At 37.5% G+C, this 20,074-nt stretch overlaps 1 protein-coding gene across 2 annotated transcripts in view; it reads right to left on the reverse strand.

Annotated features, from left to right (window-relative positions):
- Positions 1-20,074, reverse strand: part of aff2 (AF4/FMR2 family, member 2) — a 246,342-nt gene that overhangs the window by 164,625 nt on the left and 61,643 nt on the right. The window contains exon 2 of one of the 2 annotated variants that reach the window (XM_046850112.1): positions 2,687-2,779. The exons of the other annotated variant lie outside the window; for it this stretch is intronic. The gene's annotated coding sequence lies outside the window, so the exon portion shown is untranslated. The remainder of the gene's footprint in view (positions 1-2,686; positions 2,780-20,074) is intronic. 2 annotated transcript variants of the gene reach the window in all.

The raw sequence follows: 20,074 nt of genomic DNA on the forward strand, positions 1-20,074 counted from the left end.
TTCTGTATATGGTTGGAATGACAATAAAAGCCTACCTGACTTTACTTAACATTAAAGAACAGGTTTCGCTATTGAAACTTATTTTAGCTAATGGAGGTTAGCTATAACACAACCTCCTCTGCTTTGTGTAGCTCTGATGTGAATGGTAGCAAACTAGCTGGTTGAATCAGCTAATAAACCAAAACCTGGTTGCTCTCGGTGTGGCCATTTTTATTACCCAATATTTTTCCGTTTGTATAATGTTATTTTACCACTGCATATTGCTATACAATGGGATTTCTGTTCCTTGTACTGAGCGAACTAGCTAGCTAATGTTTGAGGACTAGCTTGTGCCACTGGCTTTGTGGAACAACAACAAAAATAGCTGGTGTTATGTGACGGGTTAACTTTAGTTTCTGAGGAGAAAAAAGGTTCTTTAAGTGCCGTGGTACAAGTCTATCTACAGTGCAGTGTTTATTTGCCTCTGATAGTACAATCTAGCTGGCTATATTCACCTAGCTTGCTAAAATTTAATCCTGTGTGTGAGTATTTTGATTGCTCTCTGAGTATTCTGTCTATCATTTGTCTTTAGGGTAACTACTTAGTGTTGCTACTGCTGGATGTGTGTTAGGCTTTTTTAAGAGAAATAATGATGTAACTGAGCCGGCGCATGACTTCAGCGCTCAGGAACTCCTGGCAATCAAACCTGTTAGCTCTGACTGTAAATTACAGTGAATTACTATTACAGGCCTGTCAGAGGGTCTCACAGCAGCTCAGGAAGTACACGTTTCCATTGATTTAATATATTTTTTTCTCATTCTTAAAGCCAATCCTTTGCAGCTTTAAGACATTGGGAATTAGTGCTATTGTCAGATTTTCCAACAATTAAAATAAGTTCCAATTAAAAATAAATGAAACACACTCTTCAGAGGATGCCGGCATGCCTCGTTTACAAATGCAAATGTGCATCACTTTTAGCTAAAACAAAAACAAAAAAAAATGACTTTCCCTTATACTCAGCTTCTGTTTGTTCCAAGTATTCCTTGTTATAATTGCTTTCTCCTTAGCCGTGCTGCACATCATTAGTTTATACAGCTTTCCTCTGCAGAGAGCCATGCAAATGCATCCCCCACTGACTCGTTCCATAATAAGCAACATTCTGCTTAATATACAAACCCTCTCCTACTTTGTTCAATTTTTTGGCTGCGTTTGTATCTCCGCGTTTTTTCATTCGAACGATTCCAAGTACCTGCGCAATAACAATCCAATTCGACCCAGCATGCATGACATCAATTATTTCAGGCCACAGCAGCGCTGCTTCGCTGGAGAGCATGTGCGCCGGCATGCTCGAAGAACAAACGAGCGAACGGCACTTGTGAGGGTCGCCCTTCTGTTTGCAGTACGATTAAAAGGCCTGGTATTTCGCAAACAGTGACGAAAAAAGTATTATGATAAATCCATCAACATTCGCCATTCGTTTTTGCGTGTAACTGGCACATTAATAATGGAGCCCATAATTCGACAATGCAAACTCGAGCGTCGTGGCTTCTGATAAAAAAAAAAAAAGTTGATAAACAAATAACGATAAATGATCCATTAACAGGAGAGAGAGCGTGCTGGACCATTATTGTGGGAAATGAATTATCTGGTGGGCAGTTAACATTTGACCCAATGCACGAAGGAGGACAGCGAGACCAGATCCGCTTGGCTTAGCACCCAGGGTAACCTATGAACCTGCGAAGCTGCTGAGTTAATGCGGGTCATAAAGTTGTTACGACAGAGTGGCTGTCGTTCGGAGATTTACTGCTGCCAGAGTCGGTGTTCAGAATGTTTTACTGTGTGCATCAAAACCCGGTAATTGGAAATGATAAAGACTAACTTGTTCTGGACATTAAAATGCAATGTAGCATTCGCTGTGACTGTCTCGTTGCAATCTGTGGAGATCCTACAATCGTAAACATGAGCGAAGCATCTAAGCTGAAATAACCGCTGACTCGGCTCACCCTGGCTTTGCTCCAACACTTTCAGAGCGAGGGACCTCACGGGAAAGGGAAGTCGTGAGTGGAAAAGTGAGCACTGGGTGAAGTTCCCAAACACGTAAGCCCATCTGGACAGCACACAAAAGCCTCTTGTGTGAACTACAACTGCCTGACTCATGCAGGGGAAGGCAAGGCTCATGCCAAGCTCTACATTCTGCAGTCTGGGCAAGGTGAAAACTGCAGGAATCCTGCGGCTTGAGGCATTAACTGCTGACACATTATGTTAAAGGAATGACTTCTTAAAAAAAAAAAAACCTTTATGGATGATTAATCACAATTCTGGGGATCGTTTACGTGTCTTGTTCGACCCTTAATACTAAAAAATGTATTTCTCCAAACATCTTTTTTTTGTAAATAACATTAATCAGTCTCATATAAATAAATAATTAGGTTACTGAAAAGAGAAGACATGCTAATTAAAAATTATTATTATTTTTTTTTTGTGAAGTCATTAATGTGACATTACTCATCAAGATTAAATAAATGACTGCTCTTCACCTCAAGCAACATGCTAAACATCACAATGTAGTTCCAGTCCTGTAACAGAACATACCTAAACAAAACTGAGTCAGGAAATAGATATCTGAATGATGTAACCCTGCTTTCAAACAAGCAAAAATTAGTTGATTCACTGATCTTAGGCAAGGTTTTTTCCTGGTCAGACTCACCGCGGATGGTAAGAAGGGAATACATCCTGGAGAGCATGCCAACCCATCTCGCAGTCATTCACACGTAGGAAGAGTTTAAAGCTGGGAACAAACCTGCCAGTATGTTTAGGGAAGGTGTGAGAAACTGGAAAAATTGGATGAAAACGAGCAAAGTGGCTAAAAGATACATTTTCTCCATCGTAAGACATGATAAGATATGCACATGCCAAAGCAATGAATGTTTACTTTGTTGCGAGGTGGTATCAAACAGTTTTATAACTTATTCTATTCTGACCATTTCTGATGCGATTTCATCATGGACAGCCGGTTACAAGAAAAAGCAAACGTGAAATCCTGCATGAAACTGGGCAGATTTGCCACAGAGACATTTGACATGACATTCGTTTGACATATGGCTATGCTGCGACGAGTCGTTCGAGGTTTTTTTGAGCGGCACGTGCTCTTCAAGATCGGACGAACATCGCTGGAAGATGTCGAGAGATCCGGAAGACCTTCAACAAGCTCAACCCCCGTGAATGTCGAACCCACCCGGCAACTTGTGCATAATGATCCTCGGAGAACAATCCACATAATCTCACTTCTGCGCCCATCCTGCTCGCCAGATTTGGCTCCTGAGGACTTCGCCCTCTTCCCGAAAATAAAGATCCAGCTCAAATGTCGCTGTTTTGACACCATTGTGATACAGCGTGAATTGCAGTAGGTGGATAATACTCTTCAAATAGAAGACTTTCAGCACATATTTCTGTATTAGAGTGAAAGGGGACTATTCTGAAGGTGATGTAAACGTTGATAAATAAAGCACTTTTTTGTAAACAGAGCCAGTCTCAAAACTTTTTTGATTCCACCACTAACAAACCTGTCAAACAAAAATATCATATGCTGATTTTCTAAGTGAAACAGCTAATTTGGTAGAAGGATTTCAAATCTATTCATTGGTATTTGACTGCCTTGATTGCACGACACCAGTGTGCCAAAACAAACATGGAGACAGAACAAGATATAAATTTGCACTCAGGGACTGCTTGCTTCCCACAACACCACTGGCCACTCATTATTAAAGTTGGAGATGGATGAAAAGAATAAACAATTTTGTCTCAGGAGGGAGGCCATAATTATTTAAGCCTGTGAGTGCAGCTCAGGACGAAGGAAATGCCTTGGCCAAGCTTTGTGCTGGTTCCTGAAAGAATCTGAATGTCTTACAAATGCTAAATCATTCTTTATTAATTTTTGTTATGGAATTATGCAAGAAAATGATAATGAATGGCTTAAAGTTTAGGGTTGAAAGGGTAATGAATGAACCCCCTCCCCCTGCACCAACTTCAGAATAATGCAGCTCCAATTATTTGTTTTTAGCATGTAGTGATGGAAAAATCGTACCTTGACACCGATATTGGTGCTTCTAGGAATGATGCTTACCAAGAAAAATAAGAAAAAGCATGAGTATGATGAATAATAGGGATGTAACATTAGCAAGCTGATTTTAGGTGAAGTGTGTTAGCTAGCTACATAAGTTAAACAAGCAGCCTTAAAATATAAGGGTTTTTTACTTTTTGGAAAATTCCATCTGTCCAAAAGTTTTTTGGGAATCTTTAAACTCCTTATCAATAACAGATGGTGCTTGATTATCAAGGACAACATACTGACTAAGTATCTAGATTTTGTTTTAGTTGGCTGCAATATTTGCAATCATTCTAGTGATTCTTTTGAGTTTGTGTTTGAGATGTTTGTTAGGTTATTTATACTGATGCTACAGGACCTTCTCTGAATGCTAGTAATAATCTATTCTGATATCAAATACTGGTTTCTACAGCCTACGGTCAAAGTATCATTCAGTAGCCACTGGTTAGTGAATCAGTAAGAGGCTGTTCATTCATCTTGAGGCTGTATTTTTGGTCAGGCAGAGATCACTCACTGGAATGTACTCTTCTCTTTTTTAAAAATCAGATCTAGCAGAAAAAAAAAATCTGCATGAGAGTATGCGATCCTATGACGGGGTTTTGGCACCACGTAAAAAAAAAATAAAAAATAACGAGATAAAAAGTAATAACAATATGATTATGAAATATATTGAGAACCAAGTTTAAATATTTCGAGAATAAAGTCGAAATATTTTGAGAATAAAATCGTAGCAATACAAGATTATAGTGGTAATATTTTGAGAAAAAACAAAATCGAGGGAAATGTTTGGCTGTTTTGCATAAAACAAGGGTGGAGTTTTTTGTTCGTTTTTACTTCATGTTAGGATTTAGCAAAAAGGAACTACTTTTGGCGCATCAACACAAAGTTATAATTAGTAAAGGAACACTGCGGTGGTTCTGTAAGGAATTTTGTTTATTCCAAAGACAAAATCAGACAGACAGGGAGGAACTTGCCTCTATTGTACAGTCTAAAATGACAAACAGTGGTGGACTTCGAGAATATCAATGGTTACATCTGCGTGCTATTCGAAGAGAAGATGTTGTTTCTCAAGAGACCATGACAATGATAATCGAAGAAATCGACACTGAAGGAGGAACGCCGGCGTGTGACTTTTATCTCAAAATATCGCGAAAATATCTCATAATCTTCTATTTTTTTTTTCATCGTACGATCCGATATGAACCGCATTAAGAAATCAGTTGGCCTTTTGAAAAGAAAGAAAAAGATATATCTGTAATTGTATGCCGAAGCTATACATGGTCTGCGTAAAACATTTTAATGGCCATATTATTGAAAAGAATCAGCGCACTGTGGTACTAAGAGATGTGCAGGGTCAGGGCGCTCGGGTGCTACCACTCTGTACAGCTTAACAAGCTCTCAATGCTTCTCTTTGTTTTCCTGCTCTGTCTCAGCACTTCCAGCATCCACGCCGCCGCCTCTTCCAACAGCCTGCCTGACTGTTTCTGGTCGAAACTAATTGCCTGTTTATATGCAGAACCGAAAGCTCAGCATTCATAGACTATACATCATGTTTTTTTTTTTTTTTTAATGCAGACACAACACTGTAATGCTCCCACCTGTGAGATATTAAATCAGTGATAAGGGTCTCTACGGGGGCTGTCAGGAACTGGAATATCTCATTTCTCTAATTCAGATTTCAGAAGAGATATTGCAGCAACAACACCTAAGACAAGGTTTTATGGGTAGATCAGCTTTTCGGAGTCCAGCGTTCGAGCTACAAGGCCGTAGTATTCGCGTTTAAAAGCTATATCATTTTCTAGCTGTAAAACTGGGCGAAGTTTTTGCATGGATCGAAGTTTCCTGAGCAAGAATGATGGATGGTTGCGTGCGAATGTGCACAGATATGGATGTGCTTCTGTGTGCTTTTTTCTTTCCCGATCTCTTCTCTCTTTTTTTCTCTCCTTGAAAAGACATTGGCAGTGTTTACAAAAGAGCCTTGTGTTGCTCCACCACATGCTCTTGGGGTTTTGCCCTCAAGCCCAAAGGCCAACAACTGAAATGTTAATGAAGGTACCGGCGCATCAGAAAGCAATGAAACTAAAAGATTTTTAACACACACACACACAAGCGCAAATGCTCTTCAATCAATCCAGGATGTGTTGGAAAGGGGAAAAAAAAGTGTCTTGGCAAAGGTTCAATATTTCTGCCTTTGGACTCCTGTGTTGAGATCACATAAAGAGGGAGGAACAGAAAACAGCAGCGCTCTACTCAGCCATTAATGCTTCCAGATGAGGGATCGATATTGGCTTAAATGAGCAAACTCCAACTGCACATCATCGCAAATCAATAGCGAGCTGGTTACAGCGAGGCCGAATTGGAAAGAATATGCACATGCTAAAGTGCCTGTAAGGTAATCAACAATTGTCTTTAATGGGTGCGTGTATTGGGGGGAAAAAAGATTTCAATAGCTCTCTCCAGCGCTTAGAGTGTTTAATTATGTCTACACGTGCGTTTACGATGCAGATAGCAAACAATATCCTCTAATTGAGACTCGAATAGAAATGAAAATGTATGATAATCGCTTGTTAAGGGAATGCTCGTGAATCTTTCAAGCTAATTTCTAGCTCTTGCGTAGATGTGATTACTATAAACATGACTTTTGACACGTTTAACTGTACTGAGAAAAGCAGAGATACTTATAACTTGTTCGCAAATGATGTGATATCATACACTACACCAACAAAAGTATGTGGAAACTTGCATGTAAGAGTCATATGTGCTTTTTTGAACATATTATTCCACATTTAGTCTGTATTTATCTGTGTTATTATACTGTATAATCTCCATTCTTCTGGAAAGATGTTCAACTAGAATTCAAAGTGTGTTTGTGGAAATTTGTGCTCGTTCAGCTACAAGGGTGTTAGTAAAGTCAGGTGATGATGTAGGTGAGATGAGGAGGCCTGGGGTGCAGTCAGTGTTCCAATTCATCCCAAAGGTGTTCAAGAAGGTTGAGGTCGGAGCTCTAAAATCTTCCACTTACTCCAAACCCATGTAAACCATATCTTCGTGGATATCACTTTGTGCACAGAGGCATTGTCATGCTAGAACATATTTTGGTCTCCTAGTTCAAGTAACACATCCAAAGACATCCTATACAATTGTATGTCTCCATACGACTGAAAAAGTCAGCTACATTTGTCCAAATAGTGTAGATACATTAAAACCCCCACGAATGTGTACTGATCAGGGCTACGGTGTTACTGTTTTTTCTTGTCTCCTGTTGTATCTTGTGTGTTGTCTTTTGGTTTTATTTGCACTTAATGTTGCAATGTTGCACATGTGTACTTTGTGTTGTTAATTTGGAGTTATGTGTATTTCTGTGTTCCTTTTGTTCATTTATGTTGCTTGCTGTAGCACCTTGGGCTCTGGGGAAATGTTGGTCCTGGTGTTCAGAACTGTAAATGGTTGAAATGAATGAACTTCATTGGTTGAAATGGAAGGAACTTCCCCTAGATGTCCGTACAGCAGAGTCCCTGATTATCTTCAAGCCACGACTGAAGACCTACCTCTTCCTGAAATACTTAAATTAGCACTTTCCAGGTTTGTAGAATTCTAGGGTTATATTTATATTAAGTTTGTAATCTGGCGTACCAGTGTAGATTTATTTATTACTAGAGATTTAAAGCACTTTTATACGTCGCTCTGGATAAGGGTGTCTGCTAAATGCCGCAAATGTAAATGTAAAGAATAAAGTCTACTTGACTATGTGACTTCACTTGACTTGGACCAAAAGGTTATACTTCCCCAGTGTTTTAAAGTTGGATTAAACAATGGCACATTTTTTTTACATTAGACTGTCAGTGTGTAAATGTTGTAGTTCGAATTAATGTATTTTTTGAATGTATTTATCAATGTTTTCTTAAAATGTAATGTATTCATGAATGAATTATGCATTAAAATTAGGGCTTTGAATCGATTACAATCTTTAATATTAAGATAAATAGCAATTTGCTTTATGCAAATCTATGTTTATTACCAATGAAACCAAACTCAACATAGAGCATGAAGAGAAAATATTCTTGTAAATGTTTTAAAGTAATTTTGATGTTTTAAATCATGAAAATCATCAAAAGACCATGCACAACTTTTGCTATGTTTCCACACGGACGGTTAATAAGGTGATACCGGAGAAGCTGTACCTCTTCCAACTTTTATACAGATTACATATTCAGATGATATTTGTTCGGAAAGATATACATTTCGCTAGAATTCAGGTTGTTGTATTTATTTTTTTACGCCAGAAAGCGCCCTCTGTCTGTTTTCTTTATTTTACAAAGTCACTGCGTTTTGTTGTTATTATGAGTGTAAACAAATAAAAGTAGACCATTTACACACTCAAATGATGTAGTGCTCTTATATGTACGATCAAAAAAGACAAGAGTAATTTAAGTTTGTTTGAGGGAGGAAATGCCGCAAAACGCCCCGGCCCGTTTGTTGACCCCAGATGGTTCATTGCGGGATGTGTGCATCATGGCAGATTTTGGTGCTGAGACTTGGTGCATCAGTAAAACAAATGTTAAGCGATTAAAAATCTTTTTTTGGTTAAGATTATTATTTATAATTAGTAAAGCAACGACGTCCTGAACAAATGTGTGTTGCGCTGAAGGTTATGATTTCGCCTCTTTTAAGTTATAAATGTTTTATGTTAAAAATCGTTTAAATTAACGCTTTAAATCTGACAGCCCTAATTAAAAAAATGTATTTTATTGTTATATTTTTTGAAAGTATATATTAATTATTAAAGTTTTTTTATTGAAAAGCAAAAATATGCTGAATTTAAACAAACTTTCATTTAAATATTTAACATATTCAATTTAAAAACTACATTTTTATTATTTTTTTTGTTTTGAAATTATAGTAAAACCATTTTAACTGTATTCGTTAAATATTATAGAAATATAGTCAAATTTAGAAAAGAAATTTTTTAATAGAAATATGGACCTTCATTTATTAATTTATTCATACATTCATTTATATTGATAGAATAGCTTTTTGGGCTAACAAAATACTTATAATTTTTCAAACTAAAATGTTGTCAATAGAAGTTTAATTCCTGGACCAAATAAGGTCCTTGTCGGTGTGTTAATTATGCATTGCTTAAATGTAAATACGTCGCCGCTTTGTGAATATATTACCGTATTTTATATTTATTCATACGGCGCTGCACACGCGAGCCTGTTTCCATAATTTGGGATGAATAACCGTCACTAAGTGAACCTGTTGATGGAATGTGACAACCATGACAGCAGTCACTATTAAGCGTGCCTAAATGTAGAGACACCACACTCAAGCACACATTCACAACTCTCCAGAGACCAAATGTTGGACTGAATAAATTAGGCTCAACCCACTGACTGGCTCTGGGTATACACACATAGACACATGCATAAAACATAACCAGGGTGAAGAAAGAAAATGCCAGAGTGTGCGATAGAAGATAGACAAAAACGAGGCTTTGTGTGGGAATGAATGATTTACTCCACAGTTCTCGAGTCAGCAAGTTATGGTAGTGGCTAATTTGGGAATATTTACCTTTAGGGTAAAAAAACGAGGAAAAATACACACACAAGCACACACACACACACACACACACACACACACATACATACACACACACACTGCCTGGAGCAGCAGAGAAGTATGGCACCAGCTCCAGAGTGCTGACCTTGGCAGCCTGAAAGACCTTTAAAGCCATCTCGGACACAGAGCACGGCAAGATCTGAACCTCGGGGACTGACTCTCACCCTGAGGGAGGCACTTTTTTCTTCAGGATGGCAGCACTAGAACGGCTTTGAAGGTGCCAGGCGGTCCGGCAGCCAGTAAATTAGTCCCAAATAGCTGTTAACAGCACAGTTCCATTAAACAGGATTTAAAGGGATTAGCTAATAGCAGCCTTAGAAAATTTGTGGGGTGAGGGGGTGGGGTTAAAGGGAAAAGTAGTTGACAGGGGAATAAGACCCGAAACACTCACTTCCTGCTGTCTTTTAAGCGAAATCTCTTGGCGAAATTATTAGCCGCAAATCTGTCTTCTTAAGTACAAAAACAGGGAGTGGATCGTAAACACTGAATCATCGCGAAAGCGGCTTGTGTTCACATCTTTCATCAGCGCTGTTACCTCTTTGGGGGCGATTGCTAGCACAAAGGCCGAGCGTGCCGTCATTGCATCGCTATGGCTCAGCAAAGTTCTTTCCTGTCCAAATCCCTCTTGTTTTTTTTTTTTGACAGCGTGGCTCGCTGAGCGCTGAGGGTTCAAAGCTGAATGTGTGTTTTGCAATGGTGACGCAAATCCACAGCTGCTCGCTGGAATGCAAGGGCAGCAAATTCTTATGGGATAGATGCAGGACTACAAAAAAAATTGCAGACAAAAAAACTAAACAAGCAACAAAAAGAAACCTGAATTCTCTATTCTGATTGGTCAGAAGGCCCCTAATTTTTTTTTTGTATCACGGACCCGCTCCATGCAAGACGATTTATCTAAGGACCAGGCTGGGCGGGTTTCATATATTGTCACATGCAATAACTTGCATATTATATTGCATATTATATTACTAGTTAATTACATATACACCAATCAGGCATAACATTATGACCACCTGCCTAATGTTGTGTTGGTCACCTTTTGCTGCCAAAACAGTCCTGACCCGTAGAGCATTAACAACATTAACTTCTCAGGCAGTCTGTCAGAACCGATCACACTGGCCAGCTTTTGCTCCACACCCATGCCGCCCATGGCCCTGTCGCGGGTTCACCACTGTTCCTTCCTTGAAGCACTTTTGATAGATACGGACCACTGCAGACCAGGAACAGCCCACAAGAGCTGCAGTTTTTGGAGATGCTCTAACCCAGTCGTCTAGACATCACAATTTGGCCCTTGTCAAACTCCATCAAATCCTTACGCTTGCCCAATTTTTCTTGCTTCTAACACATCAACTTTAAGAACAAAACTTACTTGCTGCCTAATATATCCCACCCACTAACACGTACAATGATGAAGAGATCATCAAATTTATTCACGTCACTGCTCATAATGTTATAATATGTATAATGTATGTATAAAACGTATAATAAAAATGAAACCCACCATAAAACAGAATAAATGCAAGCTTAATTTTTCAATGCATAGACCAAAACTGGCATTAGGGGGAAATAAACTAATCAAATAAACACCCTGCTGGCCGAAAAAGTCAATAAAATGCAAATTAAATAAAATTATTTTATATTTTTATTAACATGTGCTTTTTCTTCTGTGCGGCCTGGTACAGTGGCAAATTTTCCATGACCTGGTACTGGTCCGTGAACCGGTGATCGATACGCCTGATGTGACGTAAACCTACCCGTGGGTTATACTTTATATCCCATATACTTGTAACCCTGTAAGGTATCAAAGTCATTGAAATTTGGAGTGCAAAAGTAATTGAATGGATAACAGCACATTATGTTGTTTTTGTTTTATTATTTATTATAATATTAATTATATTATCTGCAATTTTGCGAATTAAACAAAATCACCGTGTTTGCCATATAATTTAAAAGGCACACCGAAATTATCCATTTAGCTAAATAAGGCCATGCTTACAATAGCTGTCTCACCCCGTATGCAATTGTGACTGTTTGTTACTATGGTTACAGTTGATTATAAGGCAGTGTATTTATATAGAACGCCAATTAAACTGAACAGTTTGAACGCTCACCTTCCAGCCAATCGGAATGAAGTATCAAGACTTACTAGGGTATAAAATATATATAACCCTTCAGAAAGCAATGGTATATCGGAAATAATCAGCTTCATCGTAGTAACAGTGGATCTGCTCCACGTCGAGCTGCATTGCCAGACTCCGTTGGTGATTAACAGCCTGCCTTACATGCTTATTATAATCTAAATGATCTATTATCTACAACAATACCAGTTCAATATGCAGATAATCAACGACCTATTTTTTTATTTCATTTTTTTAACAATAACCATTAGTAGTGCAAAGTAGTAGCTATCGGTAGTGACCCAGTTTTAGCCGTGACGAGCACATGCATAGAGGTTCTAAATAGAGCTCTCTGATGGTGAAACTAATTTCAGAGCTAAAAGGAAGAGTGTCTGCTCAGATGAAGATAAATGACATATGGGGAGAGAGACAGAGAGAAAGAAAGAGAGAGAGACAGAGAGAGAGAGCACTACACTAGAGCTGAGGGATAAAGTGTGCCTCGCCTTCAGATGACTGTAATTATTCTTCAGAATTAACGTATCACTGCGAGATGACCGGCCTGTGGGTATCCGCAGTTCCGATCCCTCTTCCCTTCAAACGTAGGCTTTAATGTTACAGTTTACACACACATGCTGTAACCAGACGCATGAATCAGAAGTGGCATGAACAAGAACATAAATTCTGTTGCTTGTCTGGATAAATTACACAGGATTGTTTGGCAGGTCTTGAGAATATATCTAGACATATGCCATGATGTGATTATCCTGTCTACTAAATCTTAATCATGTAGGTTTTATATATGGAATGCTCCTCTATTATCTGTAAAACTACTTTGATATATGTGTGCATCGGTGTGTGTGTGTTCAGCAAGATGGGAAAACCTGCTGAAAGTCGACAAAGTCTGAAAAGCACCCATTTTTCGACCAGTAATACTCCTTGACACCTCTACATTACGAAAACAAACCGATTTTTTTATCCCAAAACACAGCAGAACTGTTTTTATTTAGTCTACTTTCTGCTTCGCAAGCAGCCTTTTAACAAACAAATTGCAAACTTAGGCAGTCTGACTAAAGCAGATCTCCCCGACTACTGAATCGCAAGTCGCCAGGCCATAGAAGAACATTCTGGGTAAAATGTTTATAGATATGACACTGTATTATTAATTGTGTGCTTTGCCCTTAAAGAGATCAGCACTGCTCCACTGGTACCACCTTCTCTTAGCATGAGAGGTAAGTATATTTCAAGGCTCTTCTTTGTTCTGGAACCGAGGTGGTGGAATGAACTTCCCCTAGATGTCCGTACAGCGGAATCCCCGGCTATCTTCAAGCCACGGATGAAGACCTACCTCTTTGTGAAACACTTAAATTAGCACTTTTCAAGTTTGCTTTGTAGAATTCAAGGGTTATATTTATATTCAGTTTGTAATCTTGCATACCAGTGTAGATTTATTCATTGCTAGAGACTCTTTATTCATTGCTAGAGACTCAATGCACTTTTGTACATCGCTCTGGACAAGGGCATCTGCTAAATGCCGCAAATGTAAATGTAAATGTAAAGAGCCACGAATCAACACATGGTGTGAGCTGAAAAAATATAATAAAAAGGGTCTTAACACCAACCCCAATCACAAAAACACACATACACAACACTGTTGGGGCACAAGAATTTTTTAAAAATGAACCAGGTCAAATGGGGTTGGAAACCCCATGAATTTGTCAGATTTTCTCACATTTTGATCAATTCACTTACTATAACAATAGACAAAGGGACTTAAGCCTAAACAGATCAGTTTGTAATACGTTACCAGCTGTCAAAATGTCCATGCTGTCACATTGTTGTCATTATAAAAAGACAACAATAGACAATCGATACACTCTGAATAGACAAATATGGAAATAATCGAATAAGAAAATATTGTCAATACAACAGAGGTTGACTCAATTGCTATAAAGGCCAGGCAGAGGTTGTACTTCCTTTCGCCAACTGAGGAAATTCAACCTGCCATAGCAGCTGCTGAAACAGTTCTACTCAACCATCACTGAGTCTGTCCTGTGTACATCCATTACTGTCTGGTTTGGTTCAAATCAGACTTTAAGAGGCTACAGCGAATGGTCAGGACTGCTGAGGGGATTATTGGTGCCCCACTGCCCAACCTCCAAGAACTTCACACCTTCAGAGTGAGGAAAAGGGCAAGAAAATCACTTTTGGACCCCACACACCCATCCCACTCTCTCGTCGAACTGTTGCCTTCTGGTCGGCACTACAGAGCTCCGTCCTCCAGAACAGCCAGGCACAAAAACTGTTTTTTCCCCACAAGCTATACTCAGCATGAACAATTAAAATATTCATAACTACACATTGTCCATCATAACTGACACATTTATACATAGAATCGAATGGTGCAGTTGTAAACAGCACACTTGTAAATAACATCTGTACAATGATTTAAACAATATTTCTACTTCTTTTGTCTGTTTTTCTTATATTTTGTTATATTTCATCTCTACTGTATAAACACCATGTATGTCGGCATCATATATTGCACTGTATGTCTGTACTTTCTCCTGCACTGGAAGCTTCTGTCACCAGGTCAAATTCCATGTGTCTAAACATACTTGGTAATAATGTTTTTTTCTTATTCTGATTCTATATGAACTAGTGATGATATTTATATATCATTTATTTCATTTAATACCTTTACCTCAGGTAAGAAAACAATGTAAACCAATTATTCTTTACCAATTTGAAGTAATTTTCTTCTGATTTTGTTAATATAGTGATCAGAATAGTGTATAAATATACAACAGAATATAGAGTTAGAGCGCAATCGCCTTATATTATTTCTATAATATTTTCTGATATTATCTCTATTATGAAATCAAAGTTGTTACAAATTTGAACTATAAAAAATTTTACCTTACAAAAATATTTAAATATATATGATATTTAAAAATCGTCACTGATTCATTTAACCATCCCTGTGCTGTTGACAATATTTTTTCATGTGATTATTTCCACATTTTCATTGTGTATACAGAGTCTGTTATTGTCTTTTTTTTAATGATGACAACGTGACAGCATAACGAAATTTAAGAAAAAGGAAAAATCTTTCCTAAAAAAATTATTTCAACTCTGCTGAAAGACACTAAAGCCTAATAGAAAATGTTTACAATTCGTAGAAGATTATTTAAATAAGGTAATCAGATTAATGTATAAATATTAAACGAGGTGTAGCGTCCAATAGCCTGATATTATCTCTACAATATTATTAAATATCATCTCTATCATGATATCTGTTTAATAGATTAAATCAAAGTTGTCAACAATAAAAACTGTTCCCTTTTAAAACGAGGGATGTTTTTATAGAACATAAAAGGGGACGGGACTTAATCTTGGGTAGGTGTTAGCTTAGGGGTTAAGCCATTGGACTCTGGATCGAAAGGTCGTTAGTTTAAATCCCAGCACCTCCAAGATGCCACTGCTGGGCAGCTATACTTCACTCTGGATAAGGGTGTCTGCCAAATGCCATAAATTCATGTAACTGTTCATCTGTAACATCACTGTAAATGTGAATGAACAGCCTATTAGTCAATAATCTAAAACTAAAAAGACTGCTATTAAACTACATTTTTAATTAAGCTTACTTTATATATATGTTTCTGTTTCTGCAAAACAATCTGTTGTCATAATCCATCACAACATGCTATACTGCATGTTGCGTCATTCATATATATATATATAACATAACATGAGAAGACCATCACAAGCAAAACAATCAAGGAAAAGTCACTAAAGGCACTTAAAATGGCATGTCAGCAAAAAGCCTGCAAACGTGATGCCACTTCTGAGTGAGAGGCAGTTGTTTTTTTTTGTTTTTTTTTATCGACTGCCTGGGGAGCGCAGACAAGTAAACAGCAGAATTGATCCTGAATTCTGAACCCCTGAGGTCTTCCGTGCCGCTATATTGACAGCACTTTGACTCCCCTTTTCACGCACTTTCTGTGGAAAATTCAGTCTTGTCACCTGCTAACAGCTGGCTTAGGACACAAATCAAAGAACGGAGGGAAAGAGGGAAAGAAAGTGGCGCCTGAACTCGATGCAGCTGCCCGGCTGAAAGAAAGTCATTTAGAGTGCAGAGGGGAATAAGTGTGTGAAATTAACATTTTGCTGAGGCTTTTACCGTGTGCATAACCATAAGATTAGAAAAAAATACTTCCCTCCAGGCTTCCCAAACTTCAGAGCTGTTCACTATATTTTCTTCTTCTTCTTCAAAAAAAAACTGTATTTATTAAAAAAAAAAAAAAAAAAAAAAAAAAGGAAATGAAAAAAAGAAAGGTTCGATCTCTGACCCTAGTGGTGCTGCTACCAAAGTCATATAATACTAAACTAGATGTGTAAGGATGTACGTGTAACCATAATTATTGGCACCCGTTTTTTCAAATGAAGCTAAAACGATTACACAGATATTACACACTAATTCAACAGTTGTGCCCAAATAATTCATTTAAAGCTTCCTTAATAATGATCATTTCTCAGTGTGCCATAAAATACAATAAAAATATGTGACTTTTTTTTGTATTTTTGTGCAATAAAACCTTGTATTATTTATTTGTATATGTGTTTATTTATTTATTAAAAAATGTGCAATGCCACTATTTTGTCGTTTTATTTATCTTTTATAAAAAAAGGTGGAAGTGAAAGAACAAAACAAATTCCTTCTCAGTGCAAACAATATAGCAATTGTCAATAAAGCTCTTTCTGATTTTGATTCTGGTATTATTTAAAAAAAAAAAAAAAAAAAAATATATATATATATATATATATAATGATAAAAATTAAATCTATGCCATGGTTATGCCAAAAGACTTCCCTTCCCATCAACACTAACTACACCAAGTGGTGCCTTCATCATCGTCTGTATGTACACATTGTCCGTCCATGTTCACCCTTTGTTCCACATTTCAGGTTTTTAAGGTTAAATGTGCACTTCAATTAAAAAATCTCTGCACTTGCATCCACTTCCCACTTCATAACATAAATTAGAAAATGTATTTCCATGGGATATAAGTATTTTCTCATTCATCCCAATCACCAAAGAGACATACAGTTGATCTGTACAAATCAGGTAATGGATAAAAAAACACCAGGAAAAAAAAACGTTGATGAAAATCTGGTAGGAAAAAACTAAAGTTCTAAGTGGAGTCCAGTATCTTCATAATAGTGTCCAGGAAGTTGATAAAAATTGGAAACTGGTGTTTTCCAGAAATAATAGCATGATTTAAGAAAAGATTAATATCACTGAATAGTTGAGAAAAAAAGTTTTTTCCAGTCACCAACATTCCTGTTACTATGAATCAGTGCTCACTCTATCCACCTCAAACCTCAGATTCCAGTTTTTGTCTCAGAATGAAAGAATGTAAACATACTATTATTGTGTCCGAAACCATAAAACTTCCACACAGTGTGCATTGCGACATGCTTTTCTGCTCACCGCGGTCGTGAAATGTGGCTATACGGATTACAATAGATTGCTGCTGCGCTTAAATCGGTCTGTCCATTCACCTCTGACCTCAGAACCCCTTCAGAAAAGTTGTTTGCCAGTAGTTTGTTTTTCACACCATTCTGTGTAAACCTGAGGGTCTGTTGTAAAAGAAAATCCTCACACTCGAAGCAGCCTGACGCACGAAACAGCCATGCCACTGTCACAGAGAGCACACTGCTTGATGTAAACATTAATTAAAGCTCTTTATCTCTATATGCAGGATTTCTGTCCTGTCTATCCTGAATAAGAGAGTATCCAGGTGGCCCACTCAAGTGACTGGTAACGTTAAACATTCATTTATTTTAGCTTTTACATTCCTGTTTGCTGAATAATGCTGGAGTTGCTTGTATCCTCTATGTGGTACAGCATCAGTAAGTTGTACAAATGTTTAAACCTTCTTCACTTCAAATAAACGAATAATCAAATCGTGCAAACCAGCAGACGGTACTAGTGCAATTAAGGAACCCTGCATCTTCACATCCAGGCTAGGTAGCAAATCTCCATCAGCCTGAGTGGCACTTAATTAATAGCGTCTGGAGCATTAACACATGCTAAACAGTGGGTTGCGCCTCTGATCGTCGTTCGTTGTTAATAACGCCGCCTGCTAACAATGCCACAGTCGCAGTATGACAAACACAGACCGGCACGATGAAAAAAATGGGTCCCTGGCAATCAAACCGCAGTGTCTGTTTTGTTTTTGCACAGAACGCTAAAGTGCACTAATTAGACAATGTCTGGTATTTCATAACAAGTTTTTTCCAAGCAACACTAAACAGCCTATTACTTTGGATATTAATCCTATTGATTTGCTCACTGTCGGTAAAACAGGATTAAAAATTACACCTGAGGTTTTAACCTTAAAACCGTCCAGGATTTTCTTCTCAATCTAAAAAAAAACAGCAGAATATCCATTAATGTTCTGTAACATCACAATTAGATTAATTATAAAATAATGCCAAACAAATCTGTAGCAATATTCCAATTTTTATATACGGTTTCATAGAAAATGTTATAGGTTGAAATTCCAAGACTTTGGACCACGTCATGGCTGTATGACTCTTATAGATGGTCTACTCAGTCAATGACTTAGCTCTAGCAATGTATGAAAAGAAGGTAGATAGCTCTCTCTCTCACTTTTGCGCTCCCATTCTGTCTATTTGTTGAGCTACACAGAGGTTCCGACGCTCCTGACCTTTTCTGCCTCATCCATCCTCATGCCCTAATGGAGTTCTCATCAATTGGACATCACTCACTGCTGCTGAATGTGGCTCCACATGGACAACCTTAACAATGATCGTATAAAGACTGGACATTCGGTGTCACCCAGATTGCGGACGGGTTCCCTTTTGATTATGGTTTCTTCCTCGTACCATCTCAGAGAGTTTTTTTTTCTCTGGCTTGTGCATTAGGGATGAACTTATAGGGACAAAACTTATTTACTTCTGTTAAGCCGCCTTGCTATAACATCCACTGCTGAAAGCGCTATCCAAATTGAATTGAAATTGAATAGGGCTTTCCTCTGAGTACATTACACTGCCCTGTGATCCAGCAAGAGCAGCAGTTATAGAAAGCAGAAGCAGCTGGCTAGCTTCACACGTCTCAAAGGAAGCACTTAATAGACCTGGCAGATGGGTGGGAATTGGCAAGACAAATAAAAGGAATAATAATAAAAAAAAAAAAAATAGACCTGCAATTATGTCACTGTCAGAAGCACAGACAATAAAATAATGAATAACAAAGAAATGCAGAGTTTCTATAAGAATTATTAAGTCAATGCACAGGTTCACACTGTAGGTTAGTAACCCAATGTTGATTACAATGTGGCAGAGGTGGACGAAGTACACAAACCACATCTTTGAGTAAAAGAGAGATACAGTAGGTAAAATATTATCATGTAAAAGTAAAAGTTCTCCCTTTAAGGCGTTCACTTGAGTAAAAGTACAAAAGTATTTGCCTTAAAATGGACTTGAAATGTATGTATCCATGATTTATTATGGCTATAAATTTTCATTTCAAGACTCTGCTTAATCAACTCAATTTATGTGAAAACTCGAATGTTGCTCTTAGCACACCGATCTATTAATAAAATGATATTAATGAGTCAAAACAGTGATTGATATCTTTTTAAATGATCAGGAGATTCTTCCATTATTTATTCCTCTTAAAATGTTCTCCTTGGTGTTAAACTGAAGCTGAAATGTATGTTGGTGATAAACAGATAACACCAAGAAGCAGTCAAGAACAGTTTCGTTTTTATCCTCATAAATAAAAACGATCGACTGATTTCTCTAAATGTAGTTGAGTAAAATGTAAAACATTTGATTTGAAATGCAGTGAAGTTAAAGAAAACTTTTCTCTAAATGTAAACACTTTTGTAAAGTACAGATGTGCAAAAAAACTGCACTTTTATTAGAAAATAACACTGAAAGATACTCCAAAATGACTCAATGTTTGTTTGTTTTTTTAATATGATTAAATTTCAATAGAGCTGGAAAATAAATGCTTATTTTTTTGCACAAATCTCTGTACATTTTACATTTTCAAACCAGACTCTTTACTTAAGTTTTAATCTATTTGGTGACGTTATAAAGATTGTCTAGCATTGTGCACCGTTTTCAGCCCATCAATCTACCGTAATTTCCGGACTATAAAGCGCACCCAAATATAAGCCGCACCCACTGAATTTGACAAAGATTTTTATTTTGAACA

Source organism: Silurus meridionalis, chromosome 5 (assembly GCF_014805685.1).
Source record: "Silurus meridionalis isolate SWU-2019-XX chromosome 5, ASM1480568v1, whole genome shotgun sequence".
In the NCBI taxonomy this organism is placed as follows: Eukaryota; Metazoa; Chordata; class Actinopteri; order Siluriformes; family Siluridae; genus Silurus; species Silurus meridionalis.